Source organism: Haemaphysalis longicornis, unplaced genomic scaffold (assembly GCF_048455015.1).
Source record: "Haemaphysalis longicornis isolate Haplotype H1 unplaced genomic scaffold, Haemaphysalis longicornis Haplotype H1 scaffold_13, whole genome shotgun sequence".
Taxonomy (NCBI): Eukaryota; Metazoa; Arthropoda; class Arachnida; order Ixodida; family Ixodidae; genus Haemaphysalis; species Haemaphysalis longicornis.
In genome coordinates this window covers 61269661-61276634 of record NW_027526233.1, presented here as the reverse complement: position 1 = coordinate 61276634, position 6974 = coordinate 61269661, and positions in this window count along the sequence as shown.

Sequence of the window (6974 nt, the reverse complement as noted above, 5' to 3'; positions counted from 1 at the left end):
AAACGTGTGCGCCGTGAGGCAAAACGAGAGAGTTGGCGCTCATTCGTAACATCCATAAACTCTTACACTGACTCTCGCAAAGTCTGGACACGAATACGCAAACTAAAAGGACAACAGACACACAGCCTGCCCCTGGTCAGTACAACAGGGGACAAACTGGAAGACCAGGCTAACACACTCGCACAACACTTCCAACACGTGTCCAGTTCAGCACACTACTCTAGCACTTTCATGAAACACAAACAATTGGCTGAAAAGAAGTCTTTACGTGATAATGATAAGTCAACCTCCTCTTATAACTCGGAGTTTTCACTCCATGAGCTGAGGACTGCTCTGAGCACTTGTAAACCCTCAGCTCCAGGCCCAGACAACATCACATATACAATGATACAGCACCTACACTCAGACACTCTTCTAACACTCCTCCACCTATATAACAAGATTTGGCTTTCGGGGCACATTCCTCGCTCTTGGAGGGAGGCCATAGTAGTGGCTATCCTAAAGGAAGGGAAGGACCCTTCCTCTCCATCCAGTTACCGGCCCATTGCTTTGACAAGCTGCCTGTGCAAGCTCCTCGAGAAGATGATAAACCGTAGGCTCGTGTACTTTCTTGAGTACAATGGTCTTCTCGAGGGCTGCCAGGCAGGCTTCCGGGCGGGGCGATGCACAAATGATCAACTGGTTTCTCTAGAGGCCTACATAAAGGATGCATTCATCCATAAGCAATACTGTATGACAGTATTTTTTGACATTGAAAAGGCATATGATACAGCATGGCGCTACGGCATTCTTAGAGACCTAAAAGCTCTTGGTATCTCGGGTAACATGCTGAACACTCTTTGTAGTTACATGTCTTCACGAACATTTCGTGTCAGGGTCGGTTCGGCACTTTCAAATGTTCACGTGCAGGAGAATGGCGTGCCTCAAGGTGGCGTATTGAGCTGCACCTTGTTTATAGCTAAGATGAACTCTCTCCGAAAGGCACTGCCGCCAACCATATCCTGCTTGATGTATGTAGATGACGTTCAAATATCTTTCAAATCATGTAACATATCCATTTGTGAACGTCAGGTCCAGCTTGGGGTAAATAAACTTTCTCGCTGGGCAGATGAAAATGGATTTAAACTTAATCCTTCTAAAAGTACCTGCGTTGTATTCTCAAAAAGGCGGGGCATCCTGCCCGATCCCGACGTAAAACTCTTTGGTGACTCGATTCCAGTAAAAAGAGAACACAAGTTTTTGGGTGTGGTGTTTGACGAGAAACTCTCATTCATACCCCACATAAAACGACTTAAACAAAAATGCCTAAAAACAATGAATATTCTAAAAGTCCTGTCTCACCAATCGTACGGTGCAGACAAACAACTCCTGCTTCGACTTTATGCCGCGTTGGTAGGGTCACGGTTGGACTACGGAAGCGTTGTGTATGGGTCAGCCACAAAAACAGCACTTAAAATGCTCGACCCAGTGCTTCACTTAGGGCTTCGCCTGTCTTGTGGGGCGTTCCGTACCAGTCCTGTCCACAGTCTTTATGCAGAGTGCGACAAATGGTGCTTAGCGTACCAGCGAACTTATGTTGACCTCCTATATGCCTCCAAAATCTCATCAATGAATAACCATCCCTTTAAACTGGTTTTTAATGATACGTCCACAACTAAACTCTTTTTAAACCGCCCATCTATTGCTGTTCCTTTCTCGCAGAGAGTGAGGGACGAGATGACTATTCATGACGTCTCCCTCTTAGACACATTCAAATCATCTCACACTGATCTTGTAGCACCATGGCATCTTCGTCCTGTGGCATGTGACTTGTCTTTCGTACAATACAACAAGAACAGGACACCAAGAAGTGGGATTTTGCAGCATTTCATGCATCTGCAGAATAAATACAGGGGTGCAGAGTTTTTCAGCGATGCATCTAAAACGTCCACTGCGGTGTCTTGTGCTGCGCATGGGCCTAATTTTGAAGCATGTAAAACAATGAATGTTAATACAAGTATTTTTACAGCAGAGGCATATGGCATATTTCTAGTTGTAAGTCACATAGTTGAACATCATATTCCTACATCCGTCATTTATACAGATTCGTTGAGCGTCGTCCGTGCATTATCATCCGGAAAGTCATCAAAAAACCATGTCATTAATCTTATCTTCAAAACGATTATGGTAGCTTATTCTTCAAACCTTGGGTTGACTGTGTGTTGGGTGCCAGGCCACTCTGGCATTGGCGGTAATGAAGTGGCGGATGAAATGGCCGCCAATGCTGCACTCCGAAACACAGTCGACATGGCAACACTACCTTACACAGACCTCAAGCCACACAGTAGACAACAACTCCGTAAAACTTGGCAAGCAGACTGGAGCGAACAGACAGACAACAAACTACACGTAATAAAACCACACTTGGGACAATACATTACTGACTCACACAACAGGCACATTGAAGTTACCTTAGCTAGGTTACGGATAGGCCATACGCATGTAACGCACTCGCACCTGCTCACGGGATCTCCAAGACCCCTGTGTAGCAGGTGTGGGGAGGGCCTATCCGTAGTCCACATACTCATACAATGCAAGGCACTTGACACAACACGACACAAACACTTCAGAGAACTCTACAGACAACATATTCCCCTACACCCATCTCTGTTTCTAGGTGACGATGCCATGGTTTCTGTGAAACGCGTTTTTAAATATTTGTCAGATGTGAAGTTTTTAAACCTCATTTCCTATCATGCGTAATCATATCTGGCCCTATACACCAGCCATTACCATTATCTTTATTGATCTTACTATGTCCAGTTTACACATTTTATACATAGCTTTTGTGGTAATCACTTGTTTTCATTAAATAACTTCTCTGGCGCTCTTTGCCCTCGTCGGCCTTGCGCCATTAAACACCAACCATCATCATCTTTAATGCGATGCTATCTCGTGATGGATTCTTAGGTTGGCCAATCCCTAGGGGCATCCTGCCAAAATCATTATCAGAAGCGCTGCGGGCGGGATGAGAGGAACGTACACGCCCTCTTCTTCGCAGCTCTGTCTTCTTCTGTTGTACAGATCCATCCGTGTACACTTGCAGATGTCCGGCAGCGTCATGGACTAAACGAACGCGATATAGACTATCTCCCACTCTCCTACCGCTCTTCTCTTCCCCCTTCTCTTTTCCTATCCTTTGAAGCCAAATCCCCTTCCCTGGACTGGGTCGAATGAGGGTAAACTCCCCGTTGGGTTTAACAATATCCCCAGGCCTTTCCTCTTCCCTCCTTTGTTAATAAATCACCACCACCACCACCCATCTCTGTCTTCTTCTCCTTCTTCGTCTTCAGCGGCCCCCCTACGGGAAGATCACGACAATAGTTGAACGCGAAGCTATCTCGTGATGGATTCCTTGCTTGGCCAGTCACTAGGGGCATCCTGCCACAATCATCATCAGAGGCGCTGCGGACGGGGCACGGATGCGGGACATCCCCCCGAGCAAGAGACGCTAACATCGTCCTCTAAAGTTTTCAGTTCGTCGTTTCTATTGACGTTCAGATTCGCGTGCCTTTGTTGTATCAGTAGCTTCCTGACGAAGTTTGAATGAGTCAAGGACATAAGGCGGGTTTGTAGCACTTGCTCGTGTCTCGGTTTTGTAGCGCCGTGGGAAGAGCGGCGCGTAACTCCCGTTGCGGCGAGAGAGTCGTGGGATAAAACCCGGGCACCGCTATTTCGTTTTTTTATAGTGTAGGGGAGAGGTGCGGACAACGGACAGACGCCAGACATAGCCCCGACCAAGAAATGCTTTGCATCTAACAGGAACGCAAGCACAAACAGAAGAGAAACAAGTCACTTCAGGCAGCTTTCACGTTGTTTGCACTGCATTCTTTTTTTCCGGAGAGAGCCGCCGACGACTGCACCCGAAAGCTCTGTCAAAGAGCACGACCTACAGACGGGTCGCTGCTACTGTTAGGCCTTTTGCAAAGCCCCTGGGTCTTCGTCTGTTGCACCAGTCTACTACCGCACTCCCTTTACCGTGGGAGCCGCTGTGTGCGGCACCCGTCTTCACGCTCGGTTCCTGACGACTACACCGGCGATGGCAGCTGAAGGAAACCAGCGCCTGTTGTGAAGGCGTCCCCGCCGATACTTTAGGAGGGAGCATCCGGTCTTTGTAGATTGTCCTGACACCGGTAATGAACCATCAGGCCTCAATTTTTGTTAGCGCCGAATAAACCTCTGTTTTGTGGAACCACTGCTTCAGCTTACTATACTTGCCGGAAGCAGGAAGGCCTAAGGGCTCCAACTTGTACGGTGGCGAGCTTTCGTGTTTTCTCTCCTCACTTACGTGGAAGGAATGCGGCAATTACATGTCGCGCAGTCACGGATCGAATCTATACCCCATCCCTCACGGGAAGACGCGCCCGACGCGTATACAACACCGAACCCCACACCTGCGCATGAAAATGCACCCTATGCACATATTAACACATCACGGAAATAAAATAAAGCGGCCTCCCACTCCGCAAAACCCGGGTCCCACCCGGGAACCAACACCATTGGAAATTGTGGAGGGAAGAAAAGAAAACAACGCTACAGAAACTAGATGATTCAGCTCAGAATGGCCAACCTTGGAACCGGCGGAACAAAGCAAGAACCAGCGAGATAAAAGCCGCTTCACGACGACAGCGTATCACCAAGGAAGACCTGCCCCGAACCAGCACCCATTAACGCAGCGGAAGAAAAAGCATTCGCGCAGCTCGTAGTAGTGTTGCTAGGATAGAGGAACATCCGAGCTAGCAGCCCCTCTCCCTTCGTTCGAGTCCCGGCTTTTCTCCATGACTGGAAGTTCTAGTACGTTCTCTCTGGAGAGAGCTTTCGGGGACTTGTAGTTATTTTAGCTCCATGACTGTGCCAGCCCGTCATGAAGCTGAAAGTTCTTCATGACTGGCCCAGCTGGGGTAGTTCTGTCCGCAGCCTTTCACATCTCTCTCAGAGAGAACCGCGTTAGCCAGAGCTAGAAGAGGCTGTAACCGGCTTCGCTACCTGGGCGTCCGTAGCGTGAACTGTTCTGTGCTCCCCGCTTTAGGCGCGAAGGCACGCGAACTGCTATTAGAATAGCACGCGAGAGATCGCGCCACGAACGTTGGGGGAGTGTTCTCGACGCCAGCCGCTCCTCACTAGGCGCACGGTCACGTGAGCTCGGTATGTATTGGTAAATTATCAGTACCGCACTTGACCAAGTTCAAGCTTAAACAACTCGGCTGTTAAAACAAGGCAAGTGAATGAAGGGCCTGAAGGACCAACACCAGGGACCATCGCAAAAGGTGAGCTGGCCCTAAGTGTCTGCCTCCGTTAACGCGAACAATAATATCCAGCATCATACATGACCGAAGAGCTGAAGCACAAATAGCTCAGCAAAACGATGAAACACCAGAAGTAGCACAACCGCTGAAAGAAACCCAAAAAAGAGACTCTCGTGTTCCCCGTAAACAGCCAACAAGCCTACACTTTCATCAGCTTTTTCACATGTACAATTGATTAGCTTTTTCACATGTACAAATTTTTGCCCTTGCCAATCTTTGGTTGGAGTTTCTAAGGTACACATTGTATAATTCCATTTCCCTGGTGTGTAAAGTTTTTATCGTCCCGATCCTGCTCGGGCCTATATGTGGCCTGCAGTATTGTGGAAATACATAAATAAATAAACTGCTTTACCACGCAAAACGTTCCAGCCCCAGTCCCACAACAAAAAGTACTTTACACCCTGGTACAGGACCTGAGTAGAATAGTACCCTCCTTAGCTCAAAAGCAAGAAGCGGGCAACGACAGGCTCTACCAAATTTGAAATGAAATAGGCAGTATGCGCCTACGCAAAAACGTAGACGATAAAGAAAAGTAGATATGCCACCAGAGGAGAAGCAACTAGAAGGGGAGGTTGATCTAGAACACTCTGATCAGGACAAAACCTGCGATGAGAAAAACGACCAACTGTTACAAATCAAACAAAACCAAAAGCCTTGTTACAAAAGAAAAGTGAAGATGAAAGAAAGTCGGTGCTTACAAACGACGAAAACAAAGCTCAGAGCATCTATAGTAGCTTATGATATAGAGAGATGTTGCATGTATTCAGGAAGCAAGTATCCAAGCCAACGTCAACGAATATACCCTTATTGCTCACTCGAGAGACCTAATGCTTTGCAGGTACGCCAAAAAGGCCATAATGACGATAGACCATGAGTTTAAAACGACGCAGCCACAGTCAGGCCTAATTGAAGTGATCCATCACATGCGAGACCAACAAAGCACTTTCATTCTTAACCTACACGTTCTCAATCGCACAAAGCAGAATGCTTCGAGGACCTTTTATACGGAGCCAAACAAATGCTGCAGATAATAGCTTCATAATCCTAGTTGATTTTAATGTCCCCACATAGAATTGAGGTACCAGTGAAACTCTAGAAAAAAGGTTGTCTCTTAGCAGCAACGCAGCCACTTGGCTTGATTACATATGAAAGACCCGAAAATCCCCACAAGGAAAAGAAACAAAACCATACCAACAGTACCTGCCCCGACCTCACCTACACTAAGAAGACAGACACAAACAATGCGTGGCATAACACGCATAAAAACCTTGTTTTCGACCACAATATAGTTTGCACCACTGAAAATACAGCAAAATCCAAAAAATTACACCATCTTCACGAGGGGAACCCTGAGGTGATGCGAAGCATCGCAGAGTTCCAATCCAAGCCAATCCAATCCAATCCGACCCAATCCAATCCAATCCAAGCCAAGCCAAGCCAAGCCAATCGAATCCAAGCCAATGCCCCTCGCGAGAGAGTGTTCGCTATCGGAGAGGATAGGGGGTGAGCGGCGGAGAGCGCAGCTTGCGCGGCGAGGAGAATGGGGGAGGGGTGGACGCGGACAACGCCTACAACAACGCCTGATGGATGCAGGGACAAGGCGAGTGAATGAGATGCGTCGCATCTAAA